The following is a 17,557-nucleotide window of genomic DNA, read 5'->3' on the forward strand; positions in this document are numbered from 1 at the left end:
TGATGGCCCTCCTTTTTTTCTTTGCCCAGAGTAACTTCCTTTATCTCGTGAGCCCCAACTCTGAAGAACCACCATGGGAAGCCTCAAGTCTCAGCATCAGCGAGTTGCTACGTCCTCTTTTCTCCACGGCACTTTCTACACAGTCCCGCAGCCTCCAAAATGCATTTTAATTAGACATAGATGCATCTCATTTATCTTTCCATCCCAATACACAGTGCACATCACAGGCGTTCAGTAAATGAAGGAAGGGAGGAACAAACCAGTTGCCTGCCGTCCGTCCAGGCAAGTGAGGGTTCTTAGAAAACCAATGGAAATGAGCAAGTGCACAGAGGCTAGTGAGCAGGACAGTGTGGCAGGAAGTCCGGGCAGGTGGTGCGCCTTCGAAGGGCGGCAGGTGGTAGAGCCCAGTCCCCTGGCAGGCCTCTTTCCACCAGGTCCCGGCACCATGCAGCACTCAGCCTGAGGCTCCACGTGTCCGAATTGTGAAACAAAACCAGAGGTGGCCAGCACAGTGAATGAAGTTTTAGTTACATCCCAGCTTTGAAGGCTTTAGGTTTTTCTTTTATGGTTTTTAATGATTCCAGCAGGAAGTTGTCTGCTCTCCAAAACTGGTGCATGCTGACAGAGAGAGGGAGAGGGAACACGTGACCGAAATGGAGAAGACATGTACTGGCTGGACACAGGCAGTGCCGAGGCACCCTCAGCGTGATCACAGAAGGCGTAAGTCTGAAATGCAAAGCAAGGAGCAGGGAAGAGGAAGCAATGCTCCAGGCATAAGACTAGAAACAAGTGGCTATGATAAGAAAAGGTGAAGGCACTGAGAAGTACAGATTGGTGGTTACAAAGTAGTCGTGAAGATGTAAAGCATAGCATAGGAAATACAGTCAATACGACTGTACTAACTGTGTATGGGATCAGGTGGGTACTGGAAATATCAGAGGGAACACATTGTAAAGGATATGATTATCTAACCAACGTGCTGTGCACCTGAAACTGACAGAAAGTAATATTGAATGTAAACTATAATTGAAAAAAAACTTCTTAAAGAAAAAAAAAAATTTTTTAAGGACACGGAGCTCTCCACTGTTGCGTTCTGCTGCCTCCTGTTTCCTTCCAGCTGCACCAGTCGGACTTCCGGGAGACACCAGTGCCCACCCATGTTGATGATTCTTGAACACAACTCGTTAGGTTCTTCTCTTAATCAAGCAAAGCTCTCAACACTTGCTGATTTCATATGCTCAAAATTTTAGTAGCAGTTAAAATCCAATTTTCACCTTGGATTCCTAGAATGTTTTATTTGGTAGGGCAAAAAAATAAATCATTTCTCTCTACCAGGCCTCAGAAAAGGTACAAGGTTTTCATGATGGGACTCAGGCCGCTGTACCCCATGGTTTTGCTTTTGCAGGGCCACGGCCAAGAGCAGTGCCAGCCATCCAAATCGATGAAATAAATGGCCGTGTGGGTGGTACCACGACACTGCGTTCTTCTCAAAACTGGGGCTGCACAGCACGAGACAAGGCTACAAGGGATGAAGGCAGGCTCACAGCAAGGCACACAGTTCTGTGTGTGCCCCTTTAGTTTTTTAACCGTGAGGAGCTTTCAACGTGCCGTCAGAAACTCCACCTGTGAGATCTCTGTGGCCGTACTCAGGGCTCTCATACACGCCACCACCCAGCACCACTAGGTCCTCCCTGGACGCTGGAATATAACTAGAGGAAAAGAAGGTAAAGGAAGGATCTTCTTTCCTCCGTGGCAGAAGGCTGCATTGGAGAGAACCACAGAGAAGAGGATGCTAGCCTTCGGAATGTCCTTCTTTCAGACTGGAACATTCTGCTTCTTCATGACGCATAATCACACGGCCATGGACCGAGTCTGCCTAACTACATGTTTATGCCCAGACTGAGGTGAGTGTGACAAGTTAGAAACACAAGTGGAATTTCTCCTATGTGAATCATTCACCACAGTTTCAGAGAAAGCCAGTCTCCCGTCTCAAGGCAGACCTTGTGCACAAGCAACCCAGGAGAAGTGTGCTGAGTTTATAGCCCAGCGTTGAGCTCATTCAAGTCAGAAAGAAAAGCCTGTCCTGTCAAACGAGCAATGTGCTGTGGCTCCTCAAAAAATTCACAGAACTCTGGGCTGCAGATGAGGGGGCCCTGGAACCCCACACATCCAGGCCGGGGCTCAGCAAATGCCTGACCCACCTGGAGCAGTGCAAGCAGAACAGTGCAAGCTGTGGCAGCCAAGGCTGCCTAGTCCCCTCTGGGGACCAGGAAGAGGTGACCTTTTGGATGTGTTCTACACCAAGCAGTGTGTGGGCTGGACCCCCATCTGCCCCCTCAGCTGGTGTGCTGGGCAGGTACAGCCTAGAACGTGCTGTGACTGGGCCCGTCTGCTAGGCCCTCAGACACATGAAGAAGCTCAGATAAATATTTCACTGGTAAAAGGGCCACTCCGTGAAGATGGCCACCATACCAAAGACTTGAATTTAGTATTACTAGTGAATGCCCTTTTGAAAATGGTAATATTGAAATACTCTTATGAATTAGCTCTGTCACATAAATGTATATATAACTCATTTTATTTTATTATCATTGTACAATGAAGGATAAAATATTTTGAGTTTGAATAGAGACCGTTTTTCTCAGAGAGAATATGGCGCTGAGCCAAGGAACAAGTAAAACAAAATGCTAAAATCATACAGATTCTTTAACTGCTTCTAGAGACTGCACTGAAGTCATACATGAAAGAAGAGGGGATGCTGAGTCACTGCGACTCTGGCACGAGTACGCGGGACCGTGTTTAGGCAGGAGTTGAAGCAGGACAGTGACTCACCTGCTGTGCTGGGGAGAAAGACGCCAAAGGGATGCAGCAGCTCTAGCTACGCCAGGGTCCACCACCAGCTGGGAGAGGACCCAGGGGTGGATGGGTAGGAGGGGAAGAACAGACAAAGGCAGGCCAAACACACGGGAACAGCAAGTGAGCGGGGACATCTGAGAATGAGGTGGAGCTGAACAAGGGGGTTTTCCCGACTTGTGATTCCATTTGGATCTGAAGATCAAAACTAACCAAAAGACAGGGAAAAGGAAACATCCCGTTTCTTTTCTCAAAGCAAAACAAGTTTTAGATTGCTTCCAATTAAATATTTGGCATCTTCAAAATAATGGCAAACACAGAAATACTGATAAATAAGAAAAGAAAGAGGAGGAAACAATTAAGTGTTTTTATAAATGTATAGTTTTTTTTTTCCATCTGGTACTTCTCAAAAGTAAGAAAGAATTATTGGAATAGAGTATTCACTCATAGGGAGAAAAAGGAAGAAATTATATTTAAGATAAACATGACGAGTAATCATCAAAGAACAAAAAAATGAAACTTAGTAATTATTAAAGGCCCATTGGCTATTCTTCTCCTCAAACAAATAGCAGAAGGGAACTGAAGCTCAGCGCAGATGAGCTCTGTTCCCAAAGAGAGATGTCCTAACACAAAACAAATGCCTAGGCATCTCCACGCTCAGAAGAGTTAGTGCTTGATGAGTGAAGAAATTGCCCTTCCCACACCATCATGTTCCCAGTGCGCCCCATGAAAAGCAGTGCAGGAGAGCAGTAGCTGAGAAAACGACAAGAGCATAGCTTTCAAAGTTGGACCAACATGGACCCAAGTCCTCACTTTATCAATTACCACCTGCATAACCGTGGGCAAAACTCTTTCAACTTCTACCTTCTCTGTCCTCCACAAAATGGAACCAAAAATGTCCATGTTCACAGAGCTCTCAAGAGGACTGAGACAATACATCGGAGACGGATTCTACATCAAACAGCCACACAGCCAGCATGCACTGGGCTCACACTCAGTATTGGATTCCTTTCTCCAGGGCCCCCACTTCAAAACCTGGGCTTATTTAGCAAAGGACCAGGGACTCTACCAGCTACTTGATAAACAATGCCCCCGAGTCAACCTATGAAGAAGTAACATGAAAGTAAATAATTAAGTTAGATATAAAAATAAGTAAAATAAGGTATTCTTAGGATTTTGCTTGAAATGCTCAGGTTTTCACAAAAGTGAAAAAAAGGCTAGTAAAAAAAGTGCTCAGAAAATAAATGCTGTGAAGGATTTATAATTCTATGGATTTTCTTTTAATTCTCCTGGAGAAGCATAATACGGCATCACTGAATGACAATAATTCAACCAGCTAATATCAGTGCTCAAGCAGCAGATGATTTTAGCTCGGGGACATCAGGATCTTTCTGGTTATGCACCCCATCTCGGTGCCAGAAGACCGAGACTGAACAGCCAAAATAGCAGAGCCGACTGTGCGTCTCCTCCACGCAAGCACCCGTGACCCACTGGAGAACACAGGACTCCCAACCACAGATCCCAGACAATGTGTGTGTCCTTCCGTGCTCACCTCGTGCTACCGACTAACGTTTGTGTGCCCCTTCCCTCCTTCCTTCAAGCTTATATGTTAAAGCCCTGACCCCTAATGTGATGGTATTAGGACGTGGGGCCATTAGGATGTAATTGGTTTTAGATGAGGTCACGAGGGTGGGCCCTTGTGATGGGATTCGTGTCCTTATAAAGAGGAGAAGAGACCAGAGCTCCTTCTCTCTTTGCCATGGTGCGGGCACAGTGAGTAGGTGGGGGCCTGCCAACCAAGAAGAGAAACCTATTAGGAAATGAATTGTCAGCACCTTGGTCTTAAGACTCCCAGTTTCCAGAACTATGAGAAAATAAGTTTTGGTCGTTTAAGCAACCCAGTCTATCGTATATTGTCATGGCAGCCCGAGCCACCTTCTATAGATAGCAATGGTTTCTTGTGAATCCTCCATTCCCAGAAGGGATGGTCTAAGGGCCAGATGGAAGAGTAGAAAGAACACTGGAGTAGAAACAAGAAAGCCTCAGTTTTAATTCCCACCAATCACAAACTCAATATAAGATGTGAAGCAAATGAACTTACTTCTCTGGACTTTAACATTCTCATCAACGAAATTTTAAGAATAGGCTAATACTCACGGATGTGCCTAAAATCTATGATTTCATGCAGGCTCTAGTTCACGGGTGATATCCTGGGACTTATGGTGGAAGGGTGTCTTGTGTCAGGGCGAGCCTGTGAAGGTCGGTGTTCCTTAAATGTCACCTGCCTCCCTGGTTGACACGCTGGAGCCCACAATTGCACCTGCTACCCAGTCCAAACATCACATCCTGACCTGCACCAACTCGATCAGTGATAACCAGAATGGGCCTCCCGCTCTTTACCCTGCCTCCTGCAACCCCTTTTCTGCCAGTCTATGCTTAAAAAAAACAAAGCAGCCCTCTCTTCCTGAAAGTCACCATGGCTCTTTAATGGCTCCTGTCCAGATTATACTGGAATTACTAATTATAACAAATTCCATATTATGATTATCAATAGGCAAAATATCAGAAATGACTTGAGACAGTCATGGAGATGCAGATGTTGCCAGCCTTGAGCTGTGACCCATGATAAAGTCATGTTATGGCCACGGCTGTGTCCCATAAATTATTCCACCTGTGCAGTTGCCATGCCCCCCCCCCCCACACACACACAGAAGTATCTTATTCCAATGTTCTGCCATAAAACTTTGAGGTATTCTGGCAAACAGAAGTTACAACCTCAGTACAACGAGACTGGCTGAGGGATGTGAATGCCATTTTTGGAAATCTTGGACTCCTTTTCGCAAAAACAAGAGTGAGGTTCCTTATGGGGAAAGTTCCACTGTATGTAATGCGCGGGGTCGGTCCAAACTTCTGTCACAGCTCCTCTTTGTTCCTATCATCAGTCTTTCTGCCATGATATAAACACATCTGTCCTCTGGCAGAGCGACTTTTTGCCCATCTCTCAAGCAAAATGGTAGTTCTTCTGGCCTCTGGACCAACTATGGCTCCAAATGAAACTGGAAAACCCCATGAGAGCTCTTCAAGTCCATGTACTAGAACATTAAATATGTTTATATCCGTGTGCCAATAAGAAAGAGGGTCCAAATCTCTGAACCCTGTCACCAATGCAGCCACAGCCACATTATTTGATCAACTTGTTCTAAAGGCTTGTTGTCATAAAGGAGAATATTGTACGATGGAGCGCTGGCAGGCTCACAAGCATTGTCTCATAAGAAGAGGAGGAAAATGCTTAAATACTTCCAGATTTTCTAAAAGAACTTGTAAAAAATTTGCTTTGGCTTGAGCAGAGCATTCTTTATAAGCAAGGTTTAAAAAAAAAAATCCACCCAGCTTTCTTTTATTAGAGTAATTAAAACAATGTTAGGTATTTGGGGGTATCTTATACAACCATAATCCTCTGATATTTCAGGCTATTGATTTTATAAAGTATCGACTGTGACTAGGGCATTAACTGCTGGAAAGGTATCCACATCGATTTCTGAGAGTGTATTTGTTTAAAGCCTGCTGAAGCCAAACCATGGGCTTCAAGGAATTCCAGACAACGACTTTAGTTTATGAAATGGTATTTTAAAAGTTACACCAAGGCAAAAAAAGGTTTTAAAGTAACATACAGAAGGGAAAAAAATTCCGAAGCGTGAAACTTCTGAGTTGACATCTTTTCTAAAGAAATGGTCGGATTTGGGCTTCCACCTCCACAACGATATGAGCGTTTTAAAAGTCTACCAGGCTGTGATATATGTGTCTTGTTATTCTTAAATTGCAAAAAGCATAATTAAGTATTGGCATGACTGTATTTCTGACATGTTAATTCCTATTAGCCATTCCTTGCAGCAAAACAACACAAGTCACATCATAAATCCTAGTACTACATGGTGAAAATACAAAATTTATTTTAAGTTCCATTACCAAGAATGTGTCTAAAAAAGATATATTTGTATCGAGGGAGGAAAGAAAGATGGGCACACAGGCATGGTTACTATTACTATGGCAACCAGATCACTCTCAAATGATAAGCATAAAAGACCTCTTCTCCCCAATGCTTATTCTACAACTGTATTGGGAAAAACTTTTCTGTATTAAACTTCAATGTCTATCAGTTTCCGTTTTGTCTACGTAGTGCTACTTAAAGGAACAAAAACCATTTTGGACCTTGACAGCATGATGTGCATTATAACATGTGCTTCTGGGACCTCACAGCATGACGTAAATTGTAACACGTGCTTCACTTGGTTAAGCTTTCAGTTTTCTATGTCTTATCCAAGTACACAGAACTCAAAACTAATAATTACTTGTGGTCTGGTTGCAAGTAGTGTAGATAAACTGAATGCCATGATCATACTAATTGCCTTTTCTAGTTCTCTGCAAGCAGGAAATCACGTCTGTCCTGACCACTGCCCTGCCACTTGGCAGGAACATTTACAACTCACCTAAGAACCACGTGCTTCCCCCCTAATCCTGGCTCCCTAACTGTATGAGTCTGCTGGGGCTGCTATGACAAAGTATTATACCATAGATTGCAACAGAGGTGGGGTGGGGTAGGGGCTTGAACAACAGACATTCATTTCCTCATCGTTCTGGAGAGTCAAAATCCGACATTGAGGTGCCAAGCACAGTCAGTTCTGGTGAGGACTCCCTCCCTGGCCTGCAGGAGGCTGCCCCCTTGCTGTGTCTTCAGCACGTGAAGAGAGCAAGCTTGCCGTGTCTGATAAGAACACTACTGCCATGGTATCAGGGCCCCCCATACACACATGACCTCATTTAATGTTAGTTATCTCCCCATAGAGTCTATCTTGATATACAGTCACAATGGGGTTAATGCTGCAACACAGGAATTTTGAGGGGACCGCAGTTCAACCATAACAATGCCGTAAGACTGACAGTGAGATAGGGCCATGGGACCCATTCCGTGTCCTCACAGTACCTCTCTTCTTTTTCTGCAGAAACCGAGGAGGCTGCGTGTTCTAGGTAGCCCTGCAGTAACATGGTGAAACCGCCAGCAGCCCGAGTCCCTGAGAGATGTGCAGCACCCAGCCCCCTGCTCATCTGTGAGACATCTAGCATGTGCAGAATGGAAGCGTTTGTTGGGTTTATTACTACCGCACAACTGAGCCTAACCTGACTAATGCTCACGTATTTATGAACTTCTCATCTGTGCCCGGCCCTGAGCTCAGTTCATAAGAGCCCTGCCCTTGTGAAAAGGACAAGCTTTAAGGGGAAGAGAAAAAAGGCAAAAAATCAACAACTTTAAGACACTTAATTCAAAATGGTCTGATGGATTAAAAATACAGTAAGAAGTCAGGAAGGAGCCCTGGCTGGTATGGTTCAGTGGACTGAGTGACGACCTGTGAACCAAAGGGTCGCTGGTTCAATCCCCAGTCGGGGCACATGACTGGGTTGTGGGCCAGGTCCCCAGTAGGGGGCGAGAAGAGGAAACCACACATTGATGTTTCTTTCCTTCTCCCTCCCTCCCCCTCTAAAAATAAATAAAATCTTTTTTTTGTTTTTAAATATATTTTTAAATATATTTTATTGATTATACTATTACAGTTGTCCCATCCCCCCCCTTTATTCCTCTCTACCCTGCACACTCCCTCCCACAATAAAACCTTTTTTAAAAAAGAAGTCACGGAGGAGAGAACAATGTGGGTCAGAGGGGGACCAGAAAGTTTTGGGCAGGTGCTGACACCCGAGAGGAGTCTCTCAAGTCGGGGTGGATTTGAGAGAGCATTCTAAGTGTTGACTATGTCCGATGTTTGCAGTTTGCTTGGTCCACGAGCCTGTGCATCTGTGAGCATCAGTGGCATCTAAGGTTGTGGAGAAGAGAGATGTTGACACCGTCACAGTCAGAGGACTGTGGGGCTAACAGAGTCCTCTCAGCCAAACCAGTTATTTGTAAAATAAAGACACTGAGGGCCAGAGAATGGAATGGCGCGTTTGCCAAAATGGAAAAAAGAGCAATCGACTTGGAAATAACAACGCAAGCCTGTCCCTACCTCTGTGGGCCTCAAGTTTCACTTAAGTAAATGGGAGACAAGAATACCTACTTTCCCTTGTTTTGAAGTTGTTCTGAAGGTCAAGTAAGGGCATAAATGTGAATGTTCTCTATCAGCTATCAACTTTACAAAAATACACTGTCCTCCTAAGATGCCTGCCCCCAAGCCACAGAATGTTAGGGCCATTTTCTTTTTTTTTTTTAATCTTTATTGTATTTTTTCCCATTACCTTTTAGTTCTTAACAACTATCTTAAAGTTTGCACAATCAAATCCAGTCCTCTACAAGGTGATCGATCACCTTGAAGGCACTGCTACCTTTGTTCAAAATATTTAAAACTCTTCTGTCTGGATTACAGAATCCTCTTCAGGTCTACAGACATGTTATTTTAAACATCCTCAACGGTAGCAAATCGAAGCTCCCGAAGGCTGCATTGACTTCTGGGAGTTTCAGATTCACTGAGGATACAGTGTAACAAATGAGGGAGCTGCAAATGAGGAGTGAAGAAACAGTTCTGAAACAGTTCTTCAAAAACAGGAATTTCAAAGTTGTTTATACAACCGCAGTACTGCTAGAGTAAAAGCAGAGTCTCATAAGGAGATCTTATTGCAACAGAATCTCCAACTTTATATATAAATTCATTTAAACACAAAAAGAGACAAGAGGAGAAAGAAAACTGGAAGGAAAGACGGTCATCGTGGTCGGGGCAGATGCAGGGTGGAGCAGAACAATCACTTTGTTGTCTCTCAACACAGGGAGATGCTGCCATGTTCACTAAAGTTTTATGGGTCAGATTCCAGAGGACTGGATGGCGGGTTCTTTTCTTTTTTTTTCAGTTTTTGGTTTTTTTGTGTTTTAGTAAACCAGATGATTCCACTTCATGTGGATAAATCTCAGTTTCAAAGCATCATGTAGACCAAGAAACATCAGACCCTAGCAATACCAGCTGTGACTCTTTAAACATTTTTGTAATTCATAGAGCCTCAATGAACCATCAATTCAAGCCATGGTCTCTTAAAACTACTTCCAACATGCTCAGAACTATCATCTTCTCGCAAATGTAATGACCACAGCATCTTGCCACTTCGTCAGTATCAGAAATGATGTAACATACTTCCACTCCGGACTTCCCTATAATTATTTCCAACACCCATTCTTCTGTAAAAGCAAGAATGTAATTATTACTAGGTACCTTATTTCAGTCAGTCCTAGAGGTATAAAATACAGACATTTGATATCTCACGTCACGATCAAGGCATTTTCATTGCCAATAAAACAAAGAAGGGCTGAGAGGATGGGCGTGGGAAGGACCAGAGAAACATGGACTTGAGAGTCTACGAAACAAGTCGGGGTAAGTGAACGCTCGAGGCTGACGCCGGTCCCGGTAAAGACTGATATTAGGCAGTAGGAAGGGTAATGTCTGGGTCATCACCCGTTCTCTGAAGTGCTCTACTTCAGTTCTAAGAATCTGTATTTTGATTATCCTAACAGCTCAGTCCCACATTCTCAATCCAAATAAAGCTAGCAGGCCTCCCCGCCACTTGGCAGGAGCCCAGCAACCTGCAGATGTGTTCCCTTTCCCATGCGGCATTTCCCCCTTTGGATACAATCCTCGTCTTCGACTCCAGGGGCGAAGGCCCCTGCACCACGCAGCCGGTCTGGCAGGGCTTTCAGGAGCGGGGCCAGCCAGCACCGCCGAGCTCCAGGCACCTATCACTGAGACGTGGGTCACACCTTTGGCGATACCTCCGCTGCTGACACAGGTAAGGTTTGGCAAGGATGGCCATGGTAGAGCCACTGGAGACAACCAGACTCACTCGCACTCAATTAAATATTTCTTAGATGATGCCAAAGGAGTATTTAAGTGGGACACTGAAGAAAAACCCAGATGGCACAGGAAGGGCCTGGTGTTAATGACTTATTCCACCTGAAGGAGGCCAAGCTTCAGTAAATTCCATCAGCACACCCTAGCAGGGCTCTCTGCTCATGGCGGGAAGGCAGACGTCTGGTAGCTCCAGCCCTGCCTTCCTTAATCATCGCCCAGCAGCACCTCAGCAAGATGAAGTTTGTCTGGGAAGGTCCTGCCCTAAGAGCACGTGAGCTGGGGAAACAGGTAACACGCACACCTGCTGACCCAGCCGGGCTGACTCGGCTCTCCTGCCCCCACAAAGGATGCCGCGTGCAGGAGAGACTAAAGTCTCCAGGAAGTGTTTTATAGCTATTCTTTCCTCAGTCCTCTCATCTGCTTACATCATTTTGGTCTCCGTATAGGGAAATGACCCATGTGAAAGTGTTGCAATCATTCTGGCATTATCCCCGTCAGAATAAAACTATTATTTCATCATAGCTTTAGGCCTCGCCTCAGTAATACTCTTACAGTCGGGGCAGAGGGGAGTCTTTGTAAATTAAACAACAGGTTTCCGAGCAGCACTTACTATCCCAGCTCCCTTGAGTACTAAGTTCACTGTCCGTCACTGGGCAGCGATGGTGAACATCTACGGCCCGTCTCTGCACCCACATCTGCCTCGACGCATCCACCTCTCTTTCTCCCGCCGCATGGGGTTGGCAGGCCTGCCGTCTGTTTCCCTGCTTTCTCACCGGCTTCTGTGTGGTGCAGACCAAGAAATATTTTTCTTCAAAGTCCAGCGGCAGAAGTATGGAGACTTTTTTTCAAAAAGTCCTTTCAGCCATGTAATTAGGATACTTTCCACTTCAATGAGCTCACACGTTCCTGTTAATTTCTCCATGATGCCTATTTAAAAAAATTTTTTTAAACAAAAGCTAAGTGCATCTGGCCCTTCAGAGTGGTGTGCGCGTGTGTGTATTCCAGTACTAAGGTTTAGAGCTTGATGATGTTACTCAATTTATCTGCCAAGAGACCTATCTCCAATTAAATAATCTTTTTCTCCAATGGCCCATTCTGTTTCCATTCTTCCCATCCAAAGAGAAGGGCTGGAACAACTTCTGAAAGTTCTGAGGGGATCCCGACCAGTTCTCATGTCACTTTAACTCAGTTTGGCCTCATGTCTTATTATTTATATGACTGGTAATTGAAGGAAAGAAAGGCTTTTCCAGTGGTTTCACAATTTCACATCCAGTCCTGATCCTTTCTTCCTAATCCACATAAAGATTATTTTCTCCTATAGAGTACCTAAGATTAAGAAATTTAATCTTAGAGCGTTTGTCTCTTACGTGTTTGTTTCTTTTTTTTTTTTACTGTTATGGGTGATTTTATGGCTGCAAACTATAAAGGTGGGTTTGTGTATTATTTGATCATCTTTATCATGTAAGAGTGCCGTACTAAAAATATCTCTGTTTACCTCTTTTCAGGTTTTCCAGTATTTTTGTTCTTCTTAGTTAATTCGGGTATTCAGATGTGGCATTTTCTGGTCTTTTGGCATTTGCAAATGGTCTGGAATAATTTTTTTGTCTCGTCCTGCAGTGCCTATGAGTAAGGAAGGAGCGCGACCTCTGCCCTCGAGCAAAAGAGCATCTGCCTGCCAACTGGGCAATGGCAGACCCAGCGTGGGAGATGGGCCTTGAACACTACACCATGATCCTGACCTCTTCACAGACAAGGCCTTTTCATACCACCTGGCATCATTCAGTAATAGAAATATTTATTTCCAGCAATTAGGCAACAAATAAAACATATCTGAAACAACCAAAACCTTAGATGCCAAATAAGTTTCAAATCTGGATCCCAGTTTAAAGCAAAGGGGACCCTGCACAGTGGGACGGGTGTATGAATATTCAACGTCCCTGTGGTTCGAAAATAGATTAGAGGGATATTTTCTGAAATTTGCTCTCTTCTTATTGATGAACACTAGCACGGGAACATTCCAATTTTAATTACATGAAAACATGAGATGGCCCTGAAAGTGGCTGCGAATTGTAGCCACTAGAGACACAGCTCTAACTTGACCTATGCAGTGAGCAAATGCCCCAAAATGTCTTCAAATATCCACAGTGGACCTCTCTACTCCAGGCAGCACAAATGCCTAACTCTGCCAGAGCTGTCACCCATCAAGTACTTGAACTTGATTTACATTGAAGAATCCCATTCCTCTAAGCCACCCCATATATTTATTCATGTCTATTCTTTTAATACTTTGAATTTAATGATGTCTGTACCCAGTCCAATTCACATAAAAATCAATACTTTATATGATATTAAGAACGAGACATTATTTTTAGGACTCTGAAAGATGAAACATCAGTTTCTACGATAGGAAGGATACCCCCCAACCCCATTCCTTGACACTCTGTCAAGGTGAAAAACATTATAGTTCTTTCCAGTTCCATTATTCCTGCTCTCTTCTCTTTATATGCATGCCAGAGAAATGTCCTCTGTGCTCACGCACCTAACTGTCATCACTAGATCCACTCACTGACCGCTGTGTTTTTCCCATTAGTCCTCTCTCCCTCTATCTCTAACGCAGCACTGCCGTCCCTGACTGATATCCAGGAATAAACTATGCTGATGTCAATCGAGAATGAGGCTGCTTAAAACAAGATGTAGCTACTCATCCTCACCTCGCAATCCTCCCCCAGGGGCCAGTGAATCAATCAGAGCGAGCATTTGTCTGATTTCTGAAGCAAGGAAACGCAGAAGAGCCCAACTCATCACCATCTTTTCCTTTGTAACAGCCTGTAATCAAATCCTGATGCTCGATGATTCGTGTAAGCCCTTATTGTCATCCCTTTGTTTTCAACGTCTCTCCTAGATCGGACCCTGGCCATTTCCCTCGTGGACCAAGGCCACCTTTTCTTCCCTGACCTCCTCCTGTCTACCTCACACCTGCCCACCTGCCCTATTCATTCACAAGTTGCAACATTTTAAAATCTTTTATAAAAATTCACGGACTATATGAACGTTACAACTTGTAAGTTCAGCTTTCAAGTTATAGTATTCCACAGGCACGTCTCAAAGTTATTGCCATTCAGTTCCAGACCTCCACAACAAAGCAAATATTGCCATAGAAGCGAGTCACATGAATGTGTTGGTTTTCCAGTGCACAGAAAATGATATTTACAATATCCTGTCGTCTATCAAGTGTGCAGTAGCAATATGTCTAAAACATATCTTAATGAAAAATACTTTATCACTAAAAAATGCTAACCACCATTCGAGCCTGTTACAAAAACAGTGCCAATAGACTTGCCCAAGGCAGGGTTGCCAGAAACCTTCAATGAAAAAAAATTCTGTATCTAGGAAGCACAATGTAATGAAAACAACAAAAGGGAGTGTGCCTGTGTTTGTGCATCCAGAAAATTTTAACCTCCCCCTTTATTACTCATTAGAAAATTTCCAATATGCTGAGCTATCCAAAGAATACTACACAATCTCTCGTATGTCCACTTCCCATAGCCAAAATTTGTTAGTTTTGCAATGTTTGTGTGCGTTCATTGGCACATAAATTATAAACATCATGGCATTTCACTCCTAAAATTTTCAGCCTTACCTCTCAAGAACAAGGCCACTGCCCCACAAACCCTAATACTATTATTACCCCTAAAAAATTAGTAATTCCAAAATATCACCTAATATCTAATCCATACTTAAATTTCCCCAATTGTTCCCAAATATTTTCTAGAGGAGGTTTTTTTCTTAAATAAAAATCACAATTTGTTTAAGGTTTATACATTACATTTGTTGTTGTGGTTCTTTAGTTTCTTTCTAGAAAAGTCATTCTAGTTTTTTTCCATTATATGATTTTTTAAAAAAAAAAAACAGGCAACAATATCCTACATTATGAATCTGTCTGATGGCAATGGGTGGGAGTTATATTTTTAGCTTGTGTCTTTACCCTCGGGGTTCCCTAGAAGCTGGAGGTTAAGTACAAAGGCTTGATTAGATTCAGGTTGAACATTTTGGGCCAAAACACTTTTAGGGTGATGTGCAAACTTTGTACTATATCACCTCAGGAGGCACAAAACGCTGGTTGCCCCACTTTTGATGACTCTGAGTTGGATGACTTGATCAAGCGGGCTTCGCACCCCTTGTTCTTTGACACCGAGTCACTCTGCTGGCACCGGGCCTCGGGCTTAAGAGGCCTCGCGTCTGTACAAACACCTGCCAGGGGTCCCGGGCTGTCACACGTCTCCAGTCTCACGGACACTTCTCCCTCGCCCGTTTCTCGCCAAGTTCTCTTTCCTCTGTTTCACTGTTCTCCCCCTCTTCTCTAGGAGTTTGCTTTCCTAACCCATCACCCATTTTCCTCCATCATCCAAGCAGTTCATGAAATTCTACTCTACGGAGCTTCCCTGAATTTAAATACATTAACCACAGTTCATGCTGGGTTCTCAACCCCCAGCTGACTGCCTAACTATTAGAATGTGCACAGAAACAGGGCTATTTCTGCTGGATTTGTTTTGTATGTGCTCTCTTACTGCAATGCATAAACGTGGATGCTTACCGACACCTCTATGGCATAAAAGTCTCAACAGTCGAAATCTGCAGCTAATAAAGACTATTGCCATGAGCAAAGCACTATTGAGCACTTATGCAGTTGTTTTTACCATTTATTTAAAATCTACCTATACCTCCCCCTGCAGCTGTGTATATGAGCCAGCCACAGCAAGAAAGCACAAATGTTTGCAAACATCTCTGTAGGATATAATTTACATACTATTAACTATGCACCATGGATACATTTTTTTAATGCCTGGGTCATCCTAATTGGACTAATCAACTGGGCAATTAGAGGTACCCAGCAACGTGTCTCACCAACAAGAAGGCAAACTGAGGATGTACACTGTGTGTCTACTGAGGATGTTTTCTGACAACAGGCCTTACTCTGCAGCTTCTTGTCAGGGACGACACATGCAAAAAGAATTAAGAATAGAGGTCACTGTCTGCACCATCCAGACTAAAAGTCAGAGAGAGAGGCACGCAGATAAGGCACAAGTATCCCACCGAATCTGAATTACCCAAGTAACTCCACCAATTAGCCAATTCATTTTGATTATATAGTCCATCTTAGGCTTAAAAGTAAATCATTTTTAAATCTTTTTTAGTTAGCAATCATCTGCCCAATATTACACAAGAATAACAAGTTTGCGAATACTTCATTTTCTTGCTTTTTTTTTTTTTTTCATCTGTGTTCCAACTTGGAAACTGGGGAGAAAGGCACTGGGCACACAGTTTTAAAAGGATCTGCTTTTTCCTGTCTCATGACCAGCCTCAGCTGGAATGACTAAACAATGCAAATGGCACCAAATCCATCCTCTCTCTCCAAGGCTGGTCGAGGGCAAAACTGTGAAGAGTATAAAGTTCATCTTCAGTCCCACTGCCCCTATAACAAGCTGCTATCAGCACAAGAATCCAGACTTTAGCTCTAAGCTAAATTTCAACTGATGCTGTTCCTTCTCCCAGAAGTGTTTGCTTAAACTTGGGTCTTCAACTGACAAACGAAAAGCTGTGGCAAGTTTGGGAGCCATTTCAAGTCTCCGCAGGCAGACAAAGGTTGTGTTTGGGGAGATCAAGCTTTGCCTGTCTTACTGGAATTATGCGAAGCAAGTAATCACCTACTCTGACTATTTGTAAGTTTGACACTACAGATAGATGGGTGTCTTCTAAGTAGATATTTGCATACTTCTATAACATTTGGAAAGCAATGCTCATGTTACCTCGTCTAATCTTAATAAAGCCCCATATTCTTGTCTCCACCATACAGATAAGAAAGCTGATTCCCCGCCACCAAGTCCTGGGCCCACGGCTCTAGCCAAGATCTTCTGACTGCACGTGGGTGCTCGTCCATGCAGGTCTACGAACCAGCTCCGCCTTCTCCCCTGGGAGAAAGGTGAGAGGCCTACCACAGACCTGCCCAGTACCTGAAAGTATCTTCCAGGTTTCTAAAGCAATAATGATGGTTTCTTACTACCCCAAAATGTTTCACACACACAATATTTCTTTCAAAATTCAGGTAGGGGCAGAGGTATAATACATGCACATCATCTACTCTTTTTACATGAGGCTGAAACCAGAATCAAATGACAGGATGAGAACCACAGGACCAAGCTAGGTCATTATCACATAACCCCAAAGTGGGTCGCACCAAGTGGTTCGGGTAAAAGAGCCAGTACTTTTGTTGCCTCCACTATGCACTTCCAAGGATGAGTTTTAAAGAAAAAGTGGCCTTCCTCCTTCTTTACGAAACAGATATAGGCCTAATGTTACATGCAAATCCAGAGATATTTAAAACATCTCACTCTGCACTTGAAACTACTCAGTTATTGCCATTCTAGTTATGATTTTTCATAAGGAAAAAAAGATGACAAACTCTGATTTCATTCAAAACTCAACTATACCTATCCACCTGTAACTATTGCAAAAAGGCTGAAGTATTTTGAACACTTTGCAGAATCCACAGATCACTTTAACCGAAAAACATAAATGATAATCACGGCCTTCCAGCAGCATTTTGGGAAATTCACCACTTAAAATTATTCATAGATCAGCAGTTGGCAAGTTTTTTCTGTGAAGGGCTTTGCCAACCGTATTTTAGGGTTTACAGATCACATGATCTCCTTGAGACAAAGTAATTCTACCGCCCAGACCAAGAAAGCAGGGCAGGCAATATGCAAATGACTGGGTGTGGCTGTGTTCCGATCAAACTTTATTTACAAAAACAGGCCCGCGGGCCAGTG

The 17,557-nt window shown here is 43.5% G+C and overlaps 1 protein-coding gene across 13 annotated transcripts in view; it reads right to left on the minus strand.

The window, feature by feature from the left end:
- Positions 1-17,557, minus strand: part of LTBP1 (latent transforming growth factor beta binding protein 1) — a 362,585-nt gene that overhangs the window by 152,412 nt on the left and 192,616 nt on the right. The window lies entirely within an intron of this gene.

This window comes from Phyllostomus hastatus, unplaced genomic scaffold (genome assembly GCF_019186645.2).
Source record: "Phyllostomus hastatus isolate PE091 unplaced genomic scaffold, TTU_PhHast_1.1 phas_scaffold_78, whole genome shotgun sequence".
Taxonomy (NCBI): domain Eukaryota; kingdom Metazoa; phylum Chordata; class Mammalia; order Chiroptera; family Phyllostomidae; genus Phyllostomus; species Phyllostomus hastatus.